Source organism: Amblyomma americanum, chromosome 7 (genome assembly GCF_052857255.1).
Source record: "Amblyomma americanum isolate KBUSLIRL-KWMA chromosome 7, ASM5285725v1, whole genome shotgun sequence".
Taxonomy (NCBI): domain Eukaryota; kingdom Metazoa; phylum Arthropoda; class Arachnida; order Ixodida; family Ixodidae; genus Amblyomma; species Amblyomma americanum.
The window spans coordinates 45,387,192-45,414,696 of NC_135503.1; positions in this window are offsets into that span (position 1 = coordinate 45,387,192).

Genomic DNA, 27,505 nt, shown 5'->3' on the forward strand with positions numbered 1-27,505 from the left:
GGCATGTGGGCTCCATGTTAGATTATGATCGGTGATTACTCATAGAAAGCGATGGCTTCTCTCATAGGGTATTGTTGACCCATATATGCGTACGGGGTAATCGGACATGCTATTGCGTGTAGAGGAAACAACGGAACATTTTTCAGTAGAAATCTCCAGGCCTTGCAGGCGCAGGTAGGCCACAAGAATGCTTGACGCCTTATGAAGCCTTGCTCAAACTTGTGGTCGCGTAACTCCTGATGCCCAGGTACAAATATCAGCTGCATAGACTGAGGCTCTCGCCGACTGTGGTAGTACATCGACAAGGCCGACAGGCCATGAGGGAAGGTTTGTGGTTTTCAAACCATGTTGTGGCAGCGTCGTCCAATGCAAAGTAAACGGTATGAAGCTTGGCGCTGCCGTCCCAGGCGTTCAGCGCGGCCGCATGGTCGTACACGTCCATCCAGCCTTCTACATCTTTGGGCGGTTGCCCGTAGAAAGTCGACTGTGGACCAGGGTCCATTCTGGGGGAGCATATAGCAGGACTGAAGTTCAGCACCTCTTCCAGATGCCAAGTATTGTGGTGGCTGCAGTGCGGCGAGCAGGAAGGCAGTGAAAACGGCGAAAAGGAAACTTTTCATTTGTGCTGGCTTGCGCCAGCAAAGAACTGGATGACTCGGCGGCGGCGTAGCAATAAGTGAGCTCGGCGGTCGTCGAACACAATGCCTGCCGCTCTCGCCCGCGCTCAATTTAAAGCTGATAGCGAACTTTAGAGATAAAGCATGCAATGTTACTAGAACCGTCTGGAACAACGTAGAATCGGCTCCGCTAGGATGCGATCGATCGAGATAAGTCCGGTCGTGTCTTGCAACGCAAACAAAGCGATAAAGATGTGTGCCGGCAGCTTGAAGAATGAACAAACAGTACAAAGATTTGCGGCAATACTGTTTTCCAAGTGTGAAATAAGTTAATGAAAACACAAATTTTATAGGTAATCATTGTGCTTGATGAGGTAGAGTATGCGTTACTATTACTGTTCCCCAAAGATGGAGGAGGTGCAGCCGCTAACGGGTTCAGACCTCTCGAGCAGGGGGTGTGACTCAGTCTGTCAATCACCATGTGGCACGCCGTACCCCCTTTTACTATCCCACACCAGTTGCCTCCCACGCTCTCTTCTTCTCTCTCTCTCTCTCACCTATGATAGTGGAGGGGGATTCCTCTCTTCACTTCGCCATCTGTCAACCGAGGCTTCAGACGAACGAACGCATTTTTCAGACATCAACATCAACCTAGGGGTTCTAATACTGTCCCATTAAAAGCATTTAACAGGACTGCTCCTCGTAGACTTATAGAGCCGATTCGGGAAGGCCAACTTGAACAAAGAGGAACAGGCGACGTATGACAAGAAGACACATTTCGCTGAATGGCGTACAGTGAAGAAGAAAGATACTGTAGAATGGCATTTCTTTCTTCTGATTGATACCGCTGATCATTGCTGGCTTGTCTCTCGAGAGAAATTTCTTGTCTGCTCGTCTACGTCGCCCATGTCTCATATATCTAGCTCGCCCACCCAAGTGGAATCGCACCAAGTGTACCAAAAACACGCCATTCTAGCGAGCCATGTAGAACCCCCATCCATGTTTGACCTACCATGATCGAAATTTGCATGTTTCCTTCTGTGCTCAAAGTAAAGAACATGTGAACTAGGTCTCGAGCTGAGAGGAAGAACGAATACATAACTTACGTGCACTGTGCAAAAACTTCATACTCTTAGCGATTCAGCTTGCCTAAACACTAACCGACCTTTTGCGCGCTGTGTTGCTCCCCAGGCGAAGTTCTATTTTACAAAATGTCTTTTTTTTCTCGTGCCCGTGTTCCCATGACGAAGGAAGTCTGCCTGCAGCCAGTAAGCCTGACCGCAAGTTCTTCATGAATGCCATTAAGAGGTCGCTTGTGTCAGCTGGCACGATAAACTCTTGCAGTATCAAGCGGCAATTTATTCGCTCTATTTAAGCTGGAGTTGCCGCAGTGCCCGACATACGAAGTCTGCATCTGCTGCGTACTGATCAAAATAGTAGATGGCTTTGCCGAAAATATTTCAAGCTACTGGCAGAGAAGTCGCTATCGAGTCAAGAAACAATTGTGGGGCAGTGTGGTGCGGTGGCTTGCAGGCACAACGACAGCGCCATCACGAAACATTGTAAAATGCCATGCATAGCTTAAATAGTACTGTCCCGATCCCTTTCTGCAGTACAAATAACGTACATAAAAAGTATTACAAGGGTGATATTGTAATAAATAAAATTTGGTTGAATACCAACTCGTAAGCTAGAATGAGCGCTCGCCGCGATTAGGAATTCACGAGGGGTTTAGGATAAGGCCTACTTGGAAGCCACACATCGCTATTAGTTATCGTATTAGTTTGAATGAGTGACGAACTAGTGAAGGCGCCTGTAATAAACGTTTACTCATATCGCCTTCAAGTTCCGTGCTATGTGGTCTTTTGTTTTCATTAAAACATAGCCGTTCATGGCAACCTTGTTCCCCTTGATATAAAAAAAGAAAGAACGCTCGAGACGCGTACTCTTGCAAACTTTTATTGAAGTTCAGCGCAACACCAGTTAACCTCGTGGCGCTTGCATCTATCCCCAAGGAGGCCCGGGCTTTTTAGTCATTTTACGGGATTCCTCCGGGACGCAAATCAGTACTCGCTTGCCTTTGTAAGTTGAGGTACCAGGTCTGAAGGTGATAGTCCGATAGCGGCACTCGCATTTATTACCGCACGGGTCTAAGAACTTCTTGTTATCGCACTGTGTGAAAGGGGAAAAAATACGGCAGGTATTAAGCGGGGAAACATCGCTGTCAAAACAGCGGTCTGTCTTTCTTTCTCTCTCTTTCTCGTGTGCAATGCGATTTGTCGAAAAGAGCATTTCAGAGTGCTCACAAAACACTGCTATTCCTATCGCATTTCCGCATGCAGAAAAACCAGTTGTGATAGGCGTACCACCGGGCTTCCACCCTATACCAGGCCTACGTTGGCCGACCTCACGACCGTGGATAGTACGGCCTTTTTCAAAAGTCAAGAGTCCAAGAGGTTCGCTTATGGGTTGTGCTCTGGGGCTGCTCGTTATGCACCGGCTCTAAGCTTAGCAGTTCACTGGATGCTACAAGAGCCCAAATGTAGGGCTAAGAGGCAAACCCCTTGGGCTCTTTACTGCCTCTGGGCTCTTTACGTTAGCGAGCGCGCGTCATCAGGTGATAACACTCGGCGCGCCAATCAGGCAAAATGAGTTTGATGCAAAAAAAGCAAAAATCATTTAAAAAATTAATGAGCCATAAGGCCAGCTACAGCAAAAGCTTAACGTAAATCATAAAGCGAGCGGCAAAAATGAGCCTAAGCACAGCGAACATAAATGGCGAACCGTTCAGACAATAGATGCGGCGAAAGGGCAAACCAATAAATAGAAATTACTCATCGTAAAGTTGCGTTGTGCTAACGCAGTTCATTGAATCAGACCATAAGAGCATCTGTGATTTTTTTTTCACTTAATAACCCCTTCACAGTTACCTCTCTTTTTCATTTTGTAACAACCTCTTCTTTCTTCTCGTCCCAAGCGACCGACCTCGCGTACAGGCGCGGCCAGATAATGCGCAGCACGCGACAGGCGACGCATCAAGGAGAACTTTAGGAGAAACAACTGTTCCGGTATATGTTCCCGCAAGAAGCATATACATGAACACTAGGAGAAACTAGTGTTCCTGCATATGCTCCCGCATACAGGAACACTAGGAGAAACTGCATTTAAGCGCCACCTATCAACGACAGAAAGAAACACTTGGCTCTCCGCGCGCAGCGAGAGTGCCCGCCACAGAACCCCACTCTTTGCTTCAACCCTGGCGTTATCTTTGCTCGAAAGACGCTGAACTGTTCCAAGCGCGCAGCCTTTTTTTTTTTTTTTGCTGCAGGCATGCAGACTATACGTTAAGCAGTGACGCCGATAGGCCTGCGGAAAAAAAGTGGGTCCGTGCCCCGGCGCACCCCAGCGCGTGCCGACACGCATAGTTCCCGACGCTCATACTAGGCAGCGCACATAAGCAGTTTCCGCAGACCTGCGACCGTTCCTGTGCTCTGTATTATTCTGGCCCCGCATGTACTTGTTTGATAGCAGTGCATGTTAAAGATCCCAAACGACGAACTTTATTTCTGACGGAACGATGCTCAAAGCTATATACACGAATACGCCGATATGAGAGTAAAAAGGCAGTACGGCTGGCCTCTAGCGGACTCCGTTAAAAGGGAGTGCGTTAGAGGGCACTTTACTCCCTTTTTAACCCTTTCTGCTTGGAGTGCACGGCGCCTTTCTCTCTCTCCCTTCCTTCCTTCGCCCTTTCCTTCGTCTCTCCCCTCACGCCTCTGCTAAGGTGTCTTTCGAGGAGTGAGGCAGTTAGGGCGTCATTCCTCAAAATCGTTTTCTTTTTTTTTTTTCATCCGCTGTGGCTTCTTAGTGCTGCCGGCATTCGGTTGCTCAGTCTGAGAACGCGGAATCAGATCCCACCAAGGAAGCCACTTTTCGACGGAGACGAATCGCAAAAGCCGCCCGTGGGATTTGCGATGTTGGTGCACGTTAAAGGAACACTGAGGGTAACACCGTCCAATTATTGCTATCAGCAAAAAAAAAAAGATTCTTTGGCTCTCCGCCTACAATGGCAATTGTCCAGCAGCAAAAGACGAATTTATAGGCAAGAAATTTTCACTTTAATAAATCCTACTGCCAGTCGATTCAAACTTGTGACGTCCTAAACGAAAAGGAAGGCTTTCCACCATATTGAACTGAATGGCAGTGTAGCGTAGACTTCGAGATCAGTGACGAAAATCGGTGTCGACGCAGTTTACCTGCGAAATTGGCTATTAGAGCAAGTGATCGTTTCAACGTCACCATGGGTTCAGTCCAATCATAGAAACGAGCTGGGTCGACAGCAGACTTTGAGGAATTTGGACCTTAATGAAATCCGTGCGGCCGGACTCGTTCAAACCCTTTCAGATAGTGTGCGAGATATCCAATCTATTCAAGACTCCTGGAACCACGGATGAATTTCTTAACTTATCTAGTCATGCAACCACTTTTATTAATAGTAGCTTTCTCTGATGCATTCAAGTCTCGACTATACAGTATCGATGATTTGTATCGGCAATCAATTCTGGTTCTGTATCTCGTATGGGTATCGGAAATATAATTTTTGGTGGCATAGTGTGTCGCGCCCAACCTTGCCAGCGCTCTTTGAAAGTATAGAATTACTAATTCCGCATATATGGGCATTGACCCATTATCTAGGCTGTCGCCCCACACCCTTAAGGCTTAGCTTAAGTGTCCCCTCCCTCCGTTCTCGGTAAGAGGGGCGCCTCTGTGATCGCAACGTGATACTCTATCCAAATAGAGGCGAACATCAACTTGTTTTCCGTGTCCTGTTTAAGGACCCTCAGGTAGTCTCAATTATTACGGGGGACTGCACTACGGCGCTTGTTTTTCTCTTCCTTCTTTCACTACCTCTTTCATTCATTTCCCCGTGACGTGGTTGAGTTGTCCATTAAGGGTGAGGCAGTTTCTCCGCCATTCCTTTCCTCGTAAGCAATTTATAATAATAATAATAATTGGTTTTGGGGGAAAGGAAATGGCGCAGTATCTGTCTCATACATCGTTGGACACCTGAACCGCGCCGTAAGGGAAGGGTAAAGGAGGGAGTGAAAGAAGAAAGGAAGAGAGAGGTGCCGTAGTGGAGGGCTCCGGGATAATTTCGACCACCTGGGGATCTTTAACGTGCACTGACATCGCACAGCACACGGGCGCCTTAGCGTTTTTCCTCCATAAAAACGCAGCCGCCGCGGTCGGGTTCGAACCCGGGAACTCCGGATCAGTAGTCGAGCGCCCTAACCACTGAGCCACCGCGGCGGGGCTAAGCAATTTAAATGTTTAAGCTAAGCGGAGAAACACGGCATTTATTTGGAGGGTGCCAGATACAGCTCTCGCTGTAAAAAGATAAACAAGGATTCATACAAAAGAAAGGAGTTCACGCTGCAGGGCCTGCGGCTCATGCATTACGAATTTCGGGGCACCTGTGACGCACGTAAGGTGCGATTGCGAGTGTACCCGCGCGCCGAAGGCACCCGGGTGTCAAGCAGGCCGGACATCCGCAGCAGGCCAACGCAACGTCCTTGATAAGCGCGAGGTGCGAGGTGCTAGGGCTTTTGCGATGTCATGGTCGTGAGATAAGGGGGCGTTGTCGGTGATGGTCACGACCGCCGTACCTATTCTATCGGGAGGGCCGCTGGCCTTACCGCCCTCCCATGAGAGATAAATTGAAAACGATAAAAACACGCAGAAACATTAAGAAATCACTGTTCACCGTGGTTGTTTGAATGGCGACTTCACTGACGTTATCAACGCCGCCGCATTGCCTCAAAGGCGCCGCTAGCATTCCAAGCGACTTTTTGTCGCTTCGAGCGTATTCGGTGAAAACCTGTTGTCGATGGCCATGGCGCAGGATGGAACTGAAGCGCTTGCTTTCTGGACAGGGCTATGGAGGCGATCAACCCGACAGGCACAGCCAAGGCTTCGCGTGAGTATACCGCGACCACGGCCGGTCTGGAGCCCGATCCAGACAGGCCATACCGTGACGCATATTACCCCAGAACATTCATGAGCGACGCGAAGCAGTGCCTTGGAGAGTGCGAGGTTGGTTTTGTTGCGCGCCTACTCGCGCGTTGCGCACTGCTCGCCTTCTTTTAGGCCTGCTTTGTTTTATTACGCACGGAATAAGCCTGTTTCAGTTTGCTCTTTAATGTGTAGAGTTTCCCTCGACTGGCGAGTTCAAGCTCACGACTAACCTAACTAGGCTGTCTAGCCTGCAATGCATGGACGACAGCAATTCCGAAGGAGGCTCATTGGATACCTCAGACAAAAAGCCAACTCTCAGAGGATGCATCGAGTGCCAGAACTCCTGTCACCGTCGGCATATACCCCAAATAAACGCCAATAGAATGTTCCGTTCCTTTCGGTACTTACGCTGTTTTTCGCGCACTCCTCAGGGCTGGGCAGCCAGTGTTTAGGCCACGCAAGGGAAGACCGCTCTTCTGGGAAGTGTACAGCTCTGAAAGGCACAGAACCCCGGAAAGGAAAGTAGTGCGTATAAGTCAACTAGATGCAAGTGCAGCAGGGCGCTTTTTTGTACATGCCTCAATTTTTTTCCAACAGAGTGGTCACAACTTCTGTCAAGGCGTATAAGAAAACTGAGGGAAGCAGATTTATTGCGTACAATCAACAAACTCCGCTAATAAGAACTTTACTGCCCACGTAATCCTTATATTCTCGTGCATCGCAACATGCCAAGCTAAATTAGTTGAGAGATTCTTGTTTCGATACAAAGTATAAATATATCGATGCCTTTCTATTTTGTACACTTCATCGTTTATTGCGGTAGCTTCACAAGACGTACAGCATTTTCAAAAGTTTACAGCACAAAGGCCTTGCTTCTAAGCCATGTAGTGGGGCTCCTGTAGCATTCGTGAAAGTAATACGTATTAGCAGAGGGAAGTCTGCTTACCCTCAAGATCTGTACAACGCTGGGCACACATTGCACGCCACACGGTGTGGCTCGAAACAAGCCCTCTGTACACTAAGCTTTTGACAAAAGCTGTGCGTATGCGGCATATTCACGCGCAACTAACATAGCCGGGAAGATTGTAGATATTATATTTCTGGGGAAAAAAATTCAGAATTAAAGACTCCTTTGTTACTTACTCGGAGATGACAACGCAGACTGTTAAAACGAGAAGACAAGAGAACGTAGCCATCATGACAAACGCTCATTCGATCCTCTTGAAATAGAGATGTCGCTATTTAATGAAAGTTGTCCCTGTTGACAGTGTACATATCATGCACGTTTTCTTATATCCTGCCCTCTGTGGAGAAAAAAAAATCGCACATCGGAAACCGTTACAGCTCTACAGAAGAAAACGAGTGTTGCGAAAGTACAATTCAGCAGTAAGGTGTTGCAGTAAAGTTCTGCAGTTCATAGGTCGGTGACCAATAGATTTCTCCAGTTATGTTTCTTGTCCAACCGTTAAACCATCGACTACCCGAAAGTGTGTTGTGTTGTGTTGCAAGGTGCTTAGAGTGCTTGTAGTGGTGCTTGTAGTGGTGATCAATGGGAGAATAATACTTGGATTAATCCGTCGTTTAAAGAAGATTATTTATAAATCAGCAGAAAAAACAACCTTGCCGTGGGTGGAATCCGAACCCGCGACCACGGAATTAAAAAAAAAGAAACATTCCTCTATGCACCTTGGTTTCGGAGACTGTTGGCTTCCTTCATATGTCTGTCAAACAAGTCCCTCATTTCCTTTACCTTGTCTGCTAATAGCTTAACGAGGGCCTCGGTTCTGGCAGACTTGATGCCATAGGTAGCATAAGAGGGTTCTCGCACAGTTTCCGCCCTCGCCGTTAGATGACGTTCCACGTCACCCTCGCGGTAATACAGCACGTGCTACGTCCGCCGCTATGGACACCGGTGGCGCTGGTGAACACTCTCAAGGCTCGCTTACACGCAAAAACATACATACCCGCGAGTGAAGGAGATTGGACCGCCATCACCGTAGCTCAGTTGGGAGAGCACCGGACGCGATATTCGGAGGTCGTGGGTTCGGATTACACCGCGGCATGGTTGTTTTCTCTGCTGCTCTATAACGAATTTTCTTTAAGCCATAGATTGACCGAAGTATTATTCTCTCATTCGAAGTATTATTCTCCCATTGATCAGCACTACAAATAAAGAAATAGAAATAATTCCTCCATGCTCCTTGGTTTCGGTGACTATTAGCTTCCTTCATATGTTTGGAAAACGAGCCCCTCATTTCATTTGCCTTGTCTGCTGTGTGTATGTATATATATATATATATATATATATATATATATATATATATATATATATATATATATATATATATATATATATATATATATATATATATATATATATATATATATATATATATATTGTTCTCTTTTATTTCGTCTTTTTTTCATTAACTCTTGAATTCAAGCACTTATTTCATATACACACAATTCTTTCAGTAGATTTCTTCAGCATGCATCATGCATATATATATATATATATATATATATATATATATATATATATATATATATATATATATATATATATCATATTTCGTTCGGTGTTTATTTCGTTTTTTCATTAAGTTTGGAATTGAACCACTTATTTCATCTCCATTCATTTCTTTCACGAAACTACTTCTGCATTCATGTAGCATATCAAAGTTCCGTTCATTGGAGTCACTTAGGGAACTTCAAGGAGTGCTGCGATCGTGGCTTTTCGGTCAGTGAAATGCAATGCCATATATTTTACTTCCGCAATGTTCTTGTTATACAAGGCCAAGACTATGCAAGTGTCGTGACTTACTGAGATGGCATTCTTCGGTGTGGCCAATTGGAGGTCTACTCAGTCTTTCAGCAGTTTGGAAAACTTTGAAAAGTTTGTACGGTACTCTGGTTAACGAGGTGAGCCTGTAGTTTAAGGCAGAGGCTTGACTATAATGGGAAAAAAATCCTTTTTTGGTTTTCCACAAATATCGAAAGCCGAAGCCACGATCAACTTCCTTCTGTGACTCACATGCCTTTGCGCCTTTTACTAGAGCCAAAAGATCCTGGTTTCCATAGTCAGTCAGCAAGCAGAACGCCTGATTTCGGCGCTGCTTGCGCGTACTGGCATTTCTGCTGTGGACGATGATGTCAAAAGCAAAAATAAGAACTTTGCCTAATCTCGGTTCATTCTTTAACAACTGAGAGACAAAGCAAGAATGGTAAACTGCATGGTTTATACGAGAATGCTGGAGCGTTTTCCACTGCACGTTTTTTGCCTCATGTGAGACTTCTTTCTTGATACTTAGAAACCGTGCGTAGCCTTTTGGGGCCAAGTATTCCCATGTGTTTTCCGCCGGTAGCGACGCCTGCTCTGCGCTCTGTTCGAAAGATCGTGACATTCGCTGTGCGGACGCGAGCCAAGTGACGAGCGAAGTCAGTGCCCCGCGCCATGATTTCTTTTTTCCAGTAGCTATTACATAAAATATTGTGGGACAATAAAAATAACGAAAAATAGTGACCGTGCCCGTGTCACTGAGTATATATATATAACGGGCTTAGCAACTAGTAGGGCCTGAGCTCCTCAATAAGTGTCTCCGCGAGCAAAACCAAAGTACCAGCCAATCATTTAAACCAAATGAGGTTGTCATTCACTGAGCCGCTAACCAGTTTTCGACATTTGAAATACACAAGCCAAGTGCAGCCATAAGGCCGTTGTTATCGTCTGTGCAAAATCTTAGAACCACGCGTCCCCGGTAATGTGAGGAAATCTGAAATAAAAACCCACTCGGCAAGGCCAACTTCCTTGTCGTCTACGCTGGCACCCAAGATTTCGCTGTGTCACCGCAGGGAAATGTTTTTCATTTGACCATCATTCTGGTTCACGGGCAAATGACGGTCGACGTCTTGTCGACGTCTTCTGCTAATGGCTCTCGCTCTGTTATCGTTGCGCTGTTGGTTTTGGCACAAAACATACGTTTTAGTTCCTTATCCTTGTTTACTTATGTATCAGCATGCTTTGACCACTACAGTCTGCCCTCCGTAGCATGAAATAAAAATTTTCGCTCTTTTCAGAACCAAGCCTTTTGATGGCTGCTTTAAAGCGAAGGCGCTACGCAAATCGCGATGGCGTCCAAGCGTGAGTGTTCCAGAGCTCACTTTTCTCCATGGCTGTTGATTATGGAGCCCCCCCAGTGCAGTGCCAAAGGCAGTGCAGCACAGAATTCGGTCGCCGAATCGAGTGTGTTGGAAAACCGATACACACCTTACCGATATGCTGATGGCTAGTGCAACGATCATTCAGAGACAAAAGACTGTGGATCTCATACTGAAGTCTAGAGATCTTAGCTTATTGTGTTTCGATGCTCCATGCTCATCGGCCGACGTAAGGGCGACGACATTCGCCTCCCGACCTGGCAGATCTCTGACAAAAAGTTCATATTCCAATCTGGTGCCCAACATTATTGGCCAAATTTTTTTATAATTGAAATATTGTAAGGTATTGCTATGTAAATATTGAAAGTAATGGCCCATTCTTCCAGTATGTAGCAATATCTTTCTTTTAGAACTTTTCCATCACTCGCATCGATCAGCTATATTGCCATAGAAAACTAATAAGGAATGCTTTTGACGGCAGCAAAAACGTTAATAGCAAAAAGAAAAAAGTTCAAGCCTGCCGACAGAATATCTATAGTTATTTTGATTGCTTTAGTGAAATCTTACAATATATGAAAAATTGGCTTTATAAACTCTTTTCCGTTCAAAAATGCTTTTGTCCAGAATTGTTTGGTATGTTATATCGGAAAGCGTCCGCCACCAACACTGTGCTTTTTGCCGGCTAGGAATGTGTGTCCCGTGGGTCTGTTGGTGTCATCTGCTTGATATTTTCGGCCCTGAACTTCTCACAGCAAGCGAATGGAGTGAACAGCAGGTCTGCCTATTTTACGGCGAGTCAAGGGAGCGTCGTATGAGAGTGAGTCGATATAAAAGCGACGGAACAGGGTTCAAAATTAGCTTGGTACTTTAACTCCCTCGCTTTAGAAAACATAACGATTCCCACTTTTAGTCGAAAGATCATAAAAGCAAACGGGTCTTAAATGACTCAGAATACATTGGAAACAAAGTACCTACCTTTAACCTCAACAGTAGTGAGTTTAAGAAACAGTATATCACGAGAAAAAGTGTCAGACACTTTAGGAAAATACAGAACCGTGCTGCTACGATGAGTTCAGCATTCATGTTAGAAAAAAATAATTAGTGACATTTAAAAGTCAAGATTCGAACGAGAAAATTTTCTGAAGCGGTGTTAAGAGCCACTGAAAAAGTTATTACATTAAAGGAAGGCAACAAAGTGCGACAAGCTGTTTTGTGCAATAAGTTTCTGGGGTACACTGGTTAACGAGACGAGCATATAGTTAACGAAACGAGCTAGGCTAAAATGTGGAAAAGTTCATTTTTTATTTTGTGCTAATATCGCAAACTGAAACCCTCCTACACGTTATTTATACTCACATGCCTTGGCGCCTCTTGCTTGATCAAGAAGATCCTATAGTTCTCGAAGCCAACTGGCGCTCGAGACGCCCGACTTATATACTTATGCAGAGTTTAAAATACTCCCATTTCTGGCGTAAAAAACCATGTAAAAAGAAAAACTTCGAGTTCACCAAACTTCAGCTCAGATTTTATCATTTGCCGTTTAAAACAAGAAACGCGCATTGCACTGTCTTGTGTATGGTTGTGCGTTGTTTTTTTCTGCGCTTTTCTTGCTTCGTGCGTGCCAAACAGTTTCTTCACTCGTGTGCTTCTGTTTCATAAATTCTGTTTTGCATTTAATTGGAGACTTGAGAAATATGCTTAAGCTGTTGGGGTCACGTACTCCAGCACGTCTTCAGCCGACAGGAATGCCAGTCGAAAGACAGGCGTCCCTGTGTTCGATAGACCACGACATTTGCTGTACGGACAAGAGTGAGATGACGAATTAGCCTTTTGTATAAAAATGTTCGCCCAAAATCAATCCCCAGCACAATAAGTTTATTTTCCAGCGACACGTACAGCCACAGCTTCTCCACAAATATTTCCACGGGCGAGCCGAAAATTCCAACCAGTCCTTTAACCACGTAGTCCGTGAACTCGCACAAAGGAATGAATTCCTTCGAAAGCACATCTAAGATATAGCCATCATATCCAGTGATGATATGGCAGCAAAGCCGCAGATAACATCTCATCATGCTATCTGCGGGCAGAGTGGGTGAAGGAACAAACGCTGGTTAATGACATCCTAGTTGAAATCAAGGGGAAGAAATGGGCTTTGGAAAGGAATGCAATGCGAATGAAAGATAACCGCCGGAGTGGATTCCAAGAGAAGGCAAGCGTAGCAGGGGAGTGGCAGAAGATTAGGTGGGCGGATGAGATTAGGAAGTTTGGAGGCATAGGGTGGGCGCAGCTGGCAAATGACAGGGTTAATTGATATATAACAGCAGCGCAACAGACGGGATAGAGAAGAAGAGACACAACACAGAGCGCTGACTCACAGCTAAAACGTTTATTGGCCGCAAGCCAATATAAATGCTGACCTGGTGGCCGGAAAGGATACAAGCACTTCTGACTTGCGTGAGATTCAAAATCTCTAGTACATCAGGCACGTGTCAACAGGCAAGTGTCATACGTGGAAAATTCTGTCACCGCTACAGTAGGCACAAGTTAACGTTCGCCATAAAGGTAACGATTTTCCTTATCTGACAGCACTACAGAGGGAGTACTGATACATTCTTCTGAGGTCCTAGCTATCAGGTGGGCCTCTATTATTTCTGTTGCTAGCGGGTCGGGCTTCTTTGCTCGTACAGAGCATTCCTTATACAGTGAAAAACAGTCTTTAGTGTCGTCATCGTCTTCTTCGTCGTCTTTGCAGAGTCTGCAGTGTCTCGCTACGTGGTCTGTGATGGCGGCACGAGAGTCATTACATCCGTGCTCCTTTAATATTTCGTTAACGCATCGGCCAGTTTGGTCCATGTAACACTTGCCACATGACAGAGGACGAGAATAAATTACTTCTTCCTGGCAAGGCACGAATTATTTCCTTGAATCCCTGGTGGTCGAAGTTATTGCGGAGACCTTCGCTACGACAACTCTTTCTTTCTATTCGTCCTTAACTCCCATATCCCTTATCCCTTTCCATACGGCGTGGTTCGGGTGTCCACCGAGATATCGGAAACAGTTACTGCTTCATTTCCTTTCCTCAAAACCAATTTCAATTTCTTCAAAGTTTTCATCGTCCATACTAATGTACTTCAGCGGCCTATGCTTGAGCTGAATTCGCTGTTGGGGAAAGGAAATGGGGCAGTATCTCTATCACATATGGGCGGACACCTACGCATCAGTGCCGCGTTTCTGAAGCAATGCTGTCAACGCCAGCCCGCATTGTGCCGTGTTTCTACCACAGCATTGTCCACGCCAACGCATGCAGCGCACATCTCTCTGCCACTACCGCCGCAATAGGTAAAAGCTCGAATATTACTTTTATTGTAGTGTTAGTTGATGAATAAGTCGATGAGCAATGTACAACCCGAGAGGGTATTGCAGTTTAACACGAAGCGTGATCGACTGCGGTAACAGCATAGTGCTCTCGAGCAGTGGCCAGCGAAGGTGATCTCTTAGCGCCGCAGCGGGCTCGAATCCGGGTCAAGGATATTTATTTGATATATTTTTATTCATTTATTTCGCTTGGCACAAACCCGCAAACATCCCAAGATGTTGCTCGGGGTTTACTCATTGGAATAGCGATTTCGCTACAATACTGGCGGGGCCGCTTTGTGCAGGAGGACTGATGGGGATCACTGAAGAATCACTGACTGAGAATGAGCGGTGGCCGCAGTATCCCGAAGTGAATAACTTCGTGCGGGGCTTAGGTACACGACGTGATCTATATCGAAGCAACAACGAGCCAAGGAACTCTGGAGATACACACTTCTACTTTGTACGGCTGCCAGGATGTGCTTCGTGGAGGTGCACGCTCAAAATCAGTGCGGGAATCTCGAATGTTCGGTGCATCCACTAGTTCACCCTGGGGGTAGTTTCTGTGAGCGCAGGAAGAATTTAATAAGTTCGACTTTGCAACGATCAGGAAGAATAGGCCACGGCAATCAGAATGTTCGCACAGAACTTCTGGAGACTCTATACGTTTCTCACAATTAGAACTTTAACATATCTCAATTTAATTACGCGGTGTTTGACGCTGGTAGACAACAGATGGCGCTAGCTGCTGGATGTCCTTCGAATAATTGTAGACGAAGCTCTTTGTTGTTTGAGGCCAGGAAGGGAGTTTTGCGGACTAAGACATATACAGTCCGGTACCACGAGATAGACGCGTTGTGCGTTGCGTGCGGAGAGGAGGAGGAAATGGCTGAACACTTGATACTTTTCTGTAAAGGGCTTCACCCTACAGTGAAAAGCAGGGGGCTGATTTATTCAAAGCATTGGGGTTTAAGGACAATGAAGGGAAAGAAGATTTTAAGCGGGTAGAAGCAAACAAGTTAACAAGTAATCCATCCATCCATCCATCCATCCATCCATCCATCCATCCATCCATCCGTCCGTCCGTCCGTCCGTCCGTCCGTCCGTCCGTCCGTCCGTCCATCCATCCATCCATCCATCCATCCATCCATCCATCCATCCATCCATCCATCCATCCATCCATCCATCCATCCATCCATCCATCCATCCATCCATCCATCCATCCATCCATCGTTGTCCACGAAAGCAGGCCATACGTGTCATTAGATACATAATTAGTTTTCATGAGGGACAAGCTAACGAAATAGCCTCTAGGAAACATTTACTTACATCGCCTTCAAGAGGTATATATACTTTCATTTTTCTTATTAAAAGATGCCAGTCCATGGCTTCTGATAAAATGATCTGAATTATGGAAGCATCGTCCCGCACAAACTATAAATGAAACTCGAAAGACACACTTCTGTACAGTCTGCTTCTATTGCAGTTCAATGCAGCAGTACGAAACCGTGTGGCGTTGACGTCTACACTTATCGTGGTTGCACGACTGAATTCGTGGGACGTATATTCGGTTTACGAGATTTCCTTCCAACGCATACCAGTGCACGCCGACCGCTGCCGGGTGCGCCGCCACGTTCGATGGAAAGAATCCGGTAACGACACTCGCATTTTTTGCCACATGGCTTGCCGTCCATCTTCCCAGCGCACTAGGTTAAGGAAAATACGGCGGTTATTAAGCAGAGAAAGATTGCTGCGACAGCAGCAGTTTCTTGTAGCGACAGCTACATTACGCTAGCACTTCGAGCCTTCAACGTGGCACCCTTTGAGCTTCGTGTCCGCCCTTGAGCTCCTTGGCGGCGCCGTGGCTGGTCACGTGGTGCGGAGCAGCTTCGAACCAAGGAGGAGGGGTGGGGGGGGGAGAGAGTGAATCCACGTCCAGGGTCGAAGATGAAGAAGGAACGCCCAGCGAAACAGAGCGGCGAATTGATTTTGCAATTCGACTGAGCGAGTTCCACTCGGCCAGCTGTAGCTATCGCGTCACTCCAGGTTTAACCAGAGCTAAACCACGGCCATTTTTTTTCTCACTCTCTCTCTTCCATAGCAGTATCTGCACACAAAAAATGGCTGGGGTTCAACGTGGATTGAACCTAGTTATATGAGCGAAAGCTATGTTCAGCATGGCCACCACTGTCTCAAATCAAATGTCAAGGTCAAGCTCAAAGGGCAGGTACCCAATGGTCAGTCATATGATCACGTGGTCATACTACCATAGCTTGGGCCATACCACCACGCAGTCAAGTTCGGTTTGACCTTGTGAGGCATCGAAGGTCATTGTCTCATCCGCATCGAAATCGGAAGTTGTGCCCGGAGGTACAGAGTTCTCGCTCTAAACGCACATTCCATAAATAGGTTCATAAAACACTGCGACAGCCTTCGCTTTCTCTCATTGGGAAAAAATTGACACCGTGGTTACAACAGTGCAACGCGAAATTCCGAAGCTGATTTTGACGTCGCATCAAAAAGCACCACGCTTGTGCAGCAGCTGGGTTTGTCGCCGCTTTTCCATCGCCGTAGTGGCGCAGTGGATTTGGCATTCGGCTGATGAGTCCAAGGTCATGAGATCGAATCCCGGCCTTACCGGCCACTTTTAGCTAGAGGGAAAATTCAAACAAGTCTTGTGTGCTGTACAATTTGAATAAACTTTTAAAAATTCCTGTTGGAATTTACCAGGGAGCCCTCCTCTGTACTGCGGTTCTCAAAGCCCACGAGTATATATCTTCGGGATGTTAAACCCCCTATACCATGTCTTTCCAATCGCGTCTCCTCTACTTGCTAGTGCGCCATTTCTAACCTCGTACTATCTTCACAGTTACCGTGTCTTCCCTTTCCTGGTAACCGCCCTTTCTCTTCTTCTAACAAGACCGACCTCGAATGCCAGACCGGTACCTCGTGTTTCCTCTCCCTATCACTTCCTCGGAGCTGGCCAGCCTTTCTTCATTTTCAACTGGTCACGTGCTTCGGTCGGAAAAATCCAAAGGACGATCGAAATACAGGATCTACACGAATAATGCATTCGCGTATTCAAAAAACTTGATTCTTGGGTGCATTGATAACCAAGTACTGCGCAACTCACCGAATTCTTCGCCAGGGGTTTTCTTGATTCTATATTTAATTAGATTAATTGCATAACTGTCCCCCAAATCCTTATCACGCGGCTAACTACGCCATTAGTCATGCTGGGAGAAAATGCTAAACTACTGGATTGACTTTGTTGGCATTGGCGTTGCTAGCAGTCCTTAATTTTATGCAGTGAATGGCAGTGAATGCCCTGAACGCAAGCGTGTGAGGTAATTTTAAGAAAAAAAAAAGCTGAGACAAGGCAGACGAACACAACGAGCATTAGCAAATGTTTCTTTTGATCGGATAAAAATAAAATATGGACAATGTATCACGCAGGGTAAAAGAGTTCAAACAGAGATAAATGCCTTCAGAAGGCGAAACGATCAAAATCACAGAAATAGAGTCACCTCTCACAAGCCGTACCAATTCCACAAGGGCAATTGCCCAAGACGAACTGGTTTATGCGGGTTTAACGTCCCAAAGCGACTCACGCCATGAGGGACGCCGTAGTGAAGGGCTCCGGATAATTTCGACCACCTGGGGTTCTTAACGGTGGCGGTGGTCGAATTTCTATGCAGGCAAAATTCTAGAGGTCCGTCTACTGTGCGATGTCAGTGCACGTTAAAGAACACCAGATGGTCGAAGTTTTCGGAGCCCTTCACTATCCGGCGTCCCTCATAGCCTCAGTCGCTTTGGGACGTTAAACCCTCTAAATCAAATAAAATCAAACCTTTCGTGTGTTAACCTCGGATATAATAAACCAAAGTGTACCATTTTGGGTATACAGTTGAACCTCGTTATAACGACGTTAGGGGCCCGGCGATTACTTCGCTGTAACGTTAGCTTCGTAATAGCCCGTGTTAACCGATTTTCCTATTGGGGAATCGTCATTCTGGCGTTGTATCCATTATTTCGTTATAAACCGCTTCGCTATAACAAGGTTCGACTTTAACGAACTTTTAGTCTGTCCAACTCCGGTACAACGAATGGCTGCTAGCGCATTTATGTGATCCACCGAGGATCACTGAAGAGATTTTTTTTTTTTCCGCTCTGAACAGTCCCGGTTACAACTGGATCTGGTTGGGTTTATTTTAATATGGTGCCGGATAGGCCCGATGCGCTGTGGTTCGGGAAGACAGCCTCTGATAGAGATGAGTGGTGGTACCAACATTGCAAACAGAGAGAGAGAGAAAAAAAAATTTTATAATCTGCGCCGAAAACAGCCGAATTCATGAGCGCAATTTTTGTCACTGGCAAATTTACCCCACTTCCCTCTTTGGTTTTCAGGGGTCACTCATTAGCTGCCTTGTGCCTCCATGTTTTTTAACGCATTAGTAGCGTCATCAATTTAGGTGTGTCTTGGCCAATACTTTTGCTTTTCGGGGTTTGTTTGTGTTTCAGAGCTCTAAATTTCACTGAGGATTTCATTCAGCAGTCCAAAGGCAAACCATCCAACGCTGTCCGGTGCAGGAGGAAGTCCATAAGTAACATTTAATTCTTTCTACCGCAGAAGGATTTCGCAGAAGCCACGGAAGAAAAAGGAGCATAACACTCTGCACCGGAATTTAGTAGTGATGCATGCCAATGGTGTCGAAAATTGTGGAATTGGTACGGCTTCTGAGGGGTGACTCTATTTCTGTGATTTTGATCATTTCGCCTTCTGAAGGCATTTATCTCTGTATGAACTCTTTTACCCTGCGTGATACATTGTCCATATTTTATTTTTATCCGATCAAAAGAAACATTTGCTAATGCTCGTTGTGTTCGTCTGCCTTGTCTCAGCTTTTTTTTTTTCTTAAAATTACCTCACACGCTTGCGTTCAGGGCATTCACTGCCATTCACTGCATAAAATTAAGGACTGCTAGCAACGCCAACGCGAACAAAGGCAATCCAGTAGTTTAGCATTTTTTCCCAGCATGACTAATGGCGTAGTTAGCCGCGTGATACGGATTTGGGGGACAGTTATGCAATTAATCTAATTAAATATAGAATCAAGAAAACCCCTGGCGGAGAATTCGGTGAGTTGCGCAGTTCTTGGTTATCAATGCACCCAAGAATCAAGTCTTTTGAATACGCGAATGAATTATTCGTGTAGATCCTGTATTTCGATCGTCCTTTGGATTTTTCCGACCGAAGCAAGTGACCAGTTGAAAATGAAGAAAGGCTGGCCAGCTCCGAGGAAGTGATAGGGAGAGGAAACACAAGGTACCGGTCTGGCATTCGAGGTCGGTCTTGTTAGAAGAAGAGAAAGGGCGGTTACCAGGAAAGGGAAGACACGGTAACTGTGAAGATAGTACGAGGTTAGAAATTGCGCACTAGCAAGTAGAGGAGACGCGATTGGAAAGACATGGTATAGGGGGGCTTAACATCCCGAAGCTATAAACTCGTGGGCTTTGAGAACCGCCGTATAGAGCAGGGCTCCCTGGTAAATTCCAACGGGGACATTTACAAGTTTATTCACATCGCACATCATACAAGGCTTTTTTGGATTTTTCCTCTAGCTAAAAGTGGCCGGTACGGCCGGGATTCGATCTCATGACCTTGGGCTCATCAGCCGGATGCCAAATCCACTGAGCCACTACGGCGATGGAAAAGCGACGACAAACCCAGCTGCTGCACAAGCGTGGTGCTTTTTGATGCGACGTCAAAATCAGCGTCGGAATTTCGCGTTGCACTGTTGTAACCACGGTGTCAATTTTTCCCCAATGAGAGAAAACGAAGGCTGTCGCAGCGTTTTATGAACCTATTTATGGAATGTGCTTTTAGAGTGAGAGCTCTGCTCCTCCGGGCACAATGTCCGATTTCGATGCGGATGAGACAATGACCTTCAATGCCTCACAAGGTCAAACAAAACTTAGCTACATCGTGGTATGGCCTAAGCTATGGTAGTATGACCACGTGATCATATGACTGACCATTGGGTACCTGCCCTTTGAGCTTGACCTTGACATTTGATTTGAGACAGTGGTGGCCATGCTGAACATAGCTTTCGCTCATATAACTAGGTTCAATCCACGTTGAACCCCAGCCATTTTTTGTGTGCAGATACTGCTATGGAAGAGAGAGAGTGAGAAAAAAAATGGCCGTGGTTTAGCTCTGGTTAAACCTGGAGTGACGCGATAGCTAGAGCTGGCCGAATGGAACTCGCTCAGTCGAATTGCAAAATCAATTCTTCGCTCTGTTTCGCTGGGCGTTCCTTCTTCATCTTCGACCCTGGACGTGGATCCCTCCCCCCCCCCCCCCCTCCTCCTCGGTTCGAAGCTGCTCCGCACCACGTGACCAGCCACGGCGCCGCCAAGGAGCTCAAGGGCGGACACGAAGCTCAAAGGGTGCCACGTTGAAGGCTCGAAGTGCTAGCGTAATGTAGCTGTCGCTACAAGAAACTGCTGCTGTCGCAGCAATCTTTCTCTGCTTAATAACCGCCGTATTTTCCTTAACCTAGTGCGCTGGGAAGATGGACGGCAAGCCATGTGGCAAAAAATGCGAGTGTCGTTACCGGATTCTCTCCATCGAACGTGGCGGCGCACCCGGCAGCGGTCGGCGTGCAATGGTATGCGTTGCAAGGAAATCTCCTAAACCGAATATACGTCCCACGAATTCAGTCGTGCAACCACGATAAGTGTAGACGTCAACGCCACACGGTTTCGTACTGCTGCATTGAACTGCAATAGAAGCAGACTGTACAGAAGTGTGTCTTTCGAGTTTCATTTATAGTTTGTGCGGGACGATGCTTCCATAATTCAGATCATTTTATCAGAAGCCATGGACTGGCATCTTTTAATAAGAAAAATGAAAGTATATATACCTCTTGAAGGCGATTTAAGTACATGTTTCCTAAAGGTTATTTCGTTTGCTTGTCCCTCATGAAAACTAATTATGTATCTAATGGCACGTATGGCCTGCTTTCGTGGACAACGATGGACGGACGGACGGACGGACGGACGGACGGACGGACGGACGGATGGATGGATGGATGGATGGATGGATGGATGGATGGATGGATGGATGGATGGACGGACGGACGGACGGACGGACGGACGGACGGACGGACGGACGGACGGACGGACGGACGGACGGACGGACGGACGGACGGACGGACGGACGGATGGATGGATGGATGGATGGATGGATGGATGGATGGATGGATGGATGGATGGATGGATGGATGGATGGATGGATGGATGGATGGATGGATGGATGGATGGATGGATGGATGGATGGATGGATGGCGTACATTAGTATGGACGATGAAAACTTTGAAGAAATTGAAATTGGTTTTGAGGGATGGAAATGAAGCAGTAACTGTCTCCGATATCTCGGTGGACACCCGAACCGCGCCGTAAGGGAAGGGATAATTGAAGGAGTGAAAGAAGAAAGCAGGAAAGAGTTGCCGCTGTGGAGGTCTCCGGAAAATTTCGTCCACCACGGGTTCAAGGAAATAATTCGTGCCTTGCCAGGAAGTAATTTATTCTCTGTCTCTGTCATGTGGCAAGTGTTACGTGGGCCAAGCTAGCCGATGCGTTAACGAAAGACTAAAGGAGCACGGATGTAAAGTCTCTCGTGTCGCCATCACAGGCCACGTAGCGAGACACCGCAGACTGTGCAAAAAAGACGAAGAGAACGAAGACGATGGCGACACTAAAGCCTATTTTCCACTGTGTAAGAAATGCTCTGTGATAGCAAAGAACAGAAAATAATAGAAGCCCACATGATACCTAGGACCTCAGAAGAATGTATAAGTACTCCATCTGTAGCGCTGTCAGATAAGGAAAATCTTTACGTTGATTGTGAATGCTTACTTGTGCCTGCTGTAGCGTTGACATTATTTCCCACGTACTACACTTGCCTGTTGACACGTGCCTGATGTACTAGAGATTTTGAATCTCACGCAAGTCAGGAGTGCTTGTATCCTTTCCGACCACGAGGGCAGTATATATACTGGCTGGCGGCCAATAAACGTTTTAGCTGTGAGTCAGCGCTCTGTGTTGTCTCTTCTTCTCTATCCCGTCTGTTGCGCTGCTGTTACATATCAATTAACCTCCTTTGCCAGCTGCGCCCACCCTATGCCTGCAAACTTCCTAATCTCATTCGCCCACCTAACCTTCTGCTGCCCTCCCGCTACGCTTGCCTTCTCTTGGAATCCACTCCAGCGGTTATCTTGCCTTCGCATTGCATTCCCTTCCAAAGCCCATTTCTTCCTCTTGACTTCGGCTAGGATGTCATTAACCCGCGTTTGTTCCTTCACCCCCTTTGCCCGCAGATAGCATGATGAGATGTTATCTGCGGCTTTGCTGCCATATCATCACTGGATATGATGGCTCTATCTTAGACGTGCTTTCGAAGGAATTCCTTCCTTTGTGCGAGTTCACGGACTACGTGGTTAAAGGACTGGTTGGAATTTTCGGCTCGCCCGTGGAAATATTTGTTGAGAAGCTGTGGCTGTACGTGTTGCTGGAAAATAAACTTATTGTGCTGGGGATTGATTTGGGCGAACATTCTTTACAAAAGGCTAATTCGTCATCTCACTCTTGTCCGTACTGCAAATGTCGTGGTCTATCGAACATAGGGACGCCTGTCTTTCGACACACATCCCTGTCGGCAGAAGACATGCTGGAGTACGTGACCCCAACAGCCTAAGCATATTTCCCAACTCTCCAGATAAATGGAAAACACAAGTTTTGAAATAACACCACAGGAGTGAACCAACTGTTCGGCTCACACGAAGCAAGAATAGCGCAGAAAAAAAAACGCACCACCATACACTAGGCAATGCAATGCACGTTTCTTGTTTTGCCCGACAAATGATAAAGCATGAGCTGAACTTTGGTGAACTCTAAGTTTTTCTTTTTACATAATTTGTTACGGCAGAAATGGCAGTTTTTAACCTCTGCACAAGTATAGAATTCGGGCGTCTCAAGCGCCACTTGCCTTCGAGAACTAGGATCTTCTGGTTCAAGCAATATGCGCCAAGGCATGTGAGTATATATAACGTTTAGGAGGGTGTCAGTTTCCGATATTAGCACGAAATAAAAATTTGAACTTTTCCCCATTTTAGCCTAGCCTGTTTCATTAACCATATCCTCGTCTCGTTAACCAGTGTACCCCAGACGCTTCTTGCACAGCACAACTTATCGCAGTTTGTCGTCTTCCTTTAATAACTTTTTCAATTGCTCTCAACACCGCTTCAAAAACTTTTTCTCGTTCGAATCTTGACTTCGTAATGTCAATAATTATATTTTTTCTAACATGAATGCTGAGTTCATCGTAGACACGTTTCTGTATTTCCCTAAGGTGCCTGACACTTTTTCTCGTGATATACTGTTTCTTAAACTCACTACACTTAAGGTTAAAGGTAGGTACTATGTTTCCAATGTATTCTGAGTCATTTAAAGGGACACTGAGGAGAAATTGAAGTTGGCTTGTATCAATAGAATAGCAGCTCCTGCTCACAAAAACGCCACTCTTACTGAAAACAAAGCTCTTGTAATGTAGAAAATAGCAAGAACCAAAATACAGGTGTCGCCGCCACAGACCAATCTCGCAAGTACAAGCGCGATGACTTCCTAGGACAAGAGGCGCCACCTTGGAGGAATTTTACTTACTTCATGGAAACGCGAATCTCTGAGGCTGGCAAAGGAAGGTTGCGCATCGCACCGCTAGCCGTCAAAATCACGGAGTCTGCGTTTACGTCACGTTTCACGTCACTGCGTTCTGAGACGTCATAAGAGTTGCCGTGGCGTCATAAGAGTTCCCTGAGTTTGAATCAGAGCGGCGGGAAAAACTTTTTCATCTTCGAATCCAAATTTCTTTGAAATAAATGCATCTTTCGCGCCCGGACAAGCGGCAACAAAGCCATGAAGTGGAGAACTATCAGATTTTGCTAACCAAAAAAAAATGATAGAGTTCTCCTCAGTGTCCCTTCAAGAACCGTTTGCTTTTATCATCTTTTGACGAAAAGGGGGAATCCTCGTGTTCCCTAAAGCGAGGGAGTTAAAGTACCAAGCTAATTTTCAAGTCTGTTTCGTCGCGTTTATATCGACTCACTCACATACGGCGCTCCTTTCACTCGCCATAAAATAGGCATAACTCCTGCTCACTGCAGTCGCTTGCTGTGAGAAGTTCAGTGTCGAAAATATCAAGCAGATGACACCAACAGACCCACGGGACACAGATTCCTAGCCGGCATTAAGCACAGTGCTGGTGGCGGACGCTTTCCGATGTAAACATGCCCAACAATTCTGGACAAAAGCGTCTTTGTACGGGAACCAGTTTATTAGCGCAATATGTGTTGTGTTAGGCTTTATGGCACATAGTCGGCTAAGGCCGTCATGCGCCAAACGCAATGAGCGCATGACGGCCAAACGCAATGAGATCAACAAAAATTAATTGAAAAAACATAACAGAATTTAATTCACGACGTTTCGGCTGGTCGTCGTGAAACGTCGTGAATTAAATCCTGTTATGGTTCTTCAATTCTTGGTGATTTTATAGTACATTAACCAAATTATCTGCCAGAAATCACTTTTGGTATATATATATATATATATATATATATATATATATATATATATATATATATATATATATATATATATATATATATATATATATATATATATATTGAAATGTCGGCAGCATCACAGCATAGCTGATGCCTGCTACTGCAGCGTGCAGTCCGAAAATGGTTGTTGATGTGCTGACAGTTGAAAAGAAACTGACGGGAACACATACAGAAGTTGCAACAGAAGCTGAGGCAAATGTTAAATCTACTGCTATCGCAATATACTATTTCTTTATTCTCTATTAAGTGATTACCCCGCTTAGCCCCCGGGCACTAAAGCAGGGGGATTGCACTGTTGAAAAATACAAATCTTCATTTATACAGCACACTTGATGACCGGGGCCGTATTCCGAGTTTGTGCCATAATAAAAAGCGTCATAATCTGCCGCAGCCGCCGCACCTGATTGGCCAAAACGCCGGAAGCGGATATCGGTTTGGTTGCAACTGTGAGCGGCGGCAGGATGTCACCGCGTTGCGGTTGCCGCAGGGAAACGTCCAGCGGCGCTTTTGCTCCTTGCCGACAACTGGAACGAGACCAATGCTAGTGAAGAAACATTCAGCCGCAAGTTTAGCTGCCGATCGTTTCCACTGTAAAGGGGCAATATGCAATATCAAAGCTGCTTTATTTACACAATCGATTTCAGCAAATACAAACAATATAATTCAGGCACTCTTTTCTGCACCTTAAAGGCCGGAGATGTATTTAAATAAGACAATATTGTACGCAATCACGCATGGCTTTTCAATGACAGAAGGCGGCCTCTACAGCCGTCGATCGCCGATGCTAAATAAAAAGGCAGCTGGCTTGTTCGCACAACACGCCGTTTTACATTTATCTTCAGGAAAAGGGAACGGAGAGGAAAATTGGTAGCATGCACTCACTCGCTGCACAATGCGCGCTTCGTGCCGGGCTGAGCCAAGACGCCGTGACGACTTGCCGTCTGCAACATCGCTGAATGTAAATTGGTGCTGTGATCGGACGGTTGTGCAGAAGGTAATTTACGTTGTTTTTTTTTTTCATTCATTTTATGCAGCCACTGCAAATAAATAAAAGGCATGAGCTAAAATAATCTTCTTACTGTGTTTCTCTTGGTATATCCGTTGGGAGACTTCGCAAAGTTTTCATAGTTTCGCCATGGTACTAAGCGCACGCATGCCCATCGACGCCCTAAAACAAGCTAACTCGCGAGCTCAATGCATAGCCACACCAGCGCGGCTATCGAGAACCGTAAAGGGACACCAAAAAACCACCTCATGTGAAACGCTTCGGTGTAACAGCACGTCGCTGGCGACTGACCATCCGTGCACGTGAGTGGTTTCACGCTGGCAGACATCACGCGTGATCATGATGCAGGACGCTTAATCAGCTAATAGAGAGCTCTAGAATAGGAAATGCAAGTTTGCGCGGAGTAAACGCATGTATTTTGCGGGTCATTATGCTTTATGTTACATCATTTAACATACGCAGACGAGATAACTCCGGTGATAGTAGCGCCATCCGGAATGAATGAAGAGAACAATTTCTACAACAAACCGGTGCTCGTTAGGCTTGGAAGCTACTGAATCGTACAGCGAGATTAAAAAAAAAAAACAGGTCAAATTTATCGTCCCTCCAATTTGTTATAGGCAAGATAAGACGAAGAGGAAGTCCCGTACTCTGTCCATAGCCAGTTCACATGCCAAAAAACTCAGTAACAGCGACGAGTTCACTTCGAAGCGAGAGGCTCCGCTTCAAAGCGCGCCGCCATATTGGCTGTCCTTGAGCATCTGCTGCTAGAGGAGCGTACATGTGTCTGACGTCAACGTCCAATTTCTTCGACCGTTTTCGCTGCATCCTAACCACCACATCCGCTTCCGGCGTTTTGACGAATATGGTGTAGCCGCTGCGGCAGATTATGACGCTTTTTATTATGACACAAACTCAGAATATAGATCCTGAAAGTCGAATCCATTCGCTGATAGAAACATCAAAAAAGGAACTCCCATACATATTATTCCTGGCACGGTGTTCCAAAGTTTAAGGCAATCACCAGAGAGAGCAGAGACATAATGTGGCCTGTGCAAATATGTTTCCTTTAGACTGCCGCATTTGTCGTGATATATTTGATAAAGCAGTTTAATTTCCTTTGTCGAGAGGAAATTGTTTTCCATCCTAATCCATCGTTCACGTCAATGCAGCTATCAGTTCTCGAGTACCGACACAGGACAAGCCTTGCTGCTATGCTTTGAATTTTAAAAAATATTGCTCTGTGTTCTTAGCGTGCAATCCCATACGGTACAAGCGTATCCGAGCAGTGGTCGAAAGGTATATATATATATATATATATATATATATATATATATATATATATATATATATATATATATATATATATATATATATATATATATATATATATATATATATATATATATATATATGTGTGTGTGTGTGTGTGTGTGTGTGTGTGTGTGTGTGTGTGTGTGTGTGTGTGTGTGTGTGTGTGTGTGTGTGTGTGTGTGTGTGTGTGTGTGTGTGTGTGTGTGTGTGTGTGTGTGTGTGTGTGTGTGTCGCGCGCAGATGTGCAGATGTGGAGCGCTGCACCGCTGGGGAGCGTGTCATGCTATGTGCTCCTTTGTGTTTTGTTTCAGTGTATTCTGGTGTTTTCCTTTTCGTTTCTTTTCTTGTTTTCCGTGTTT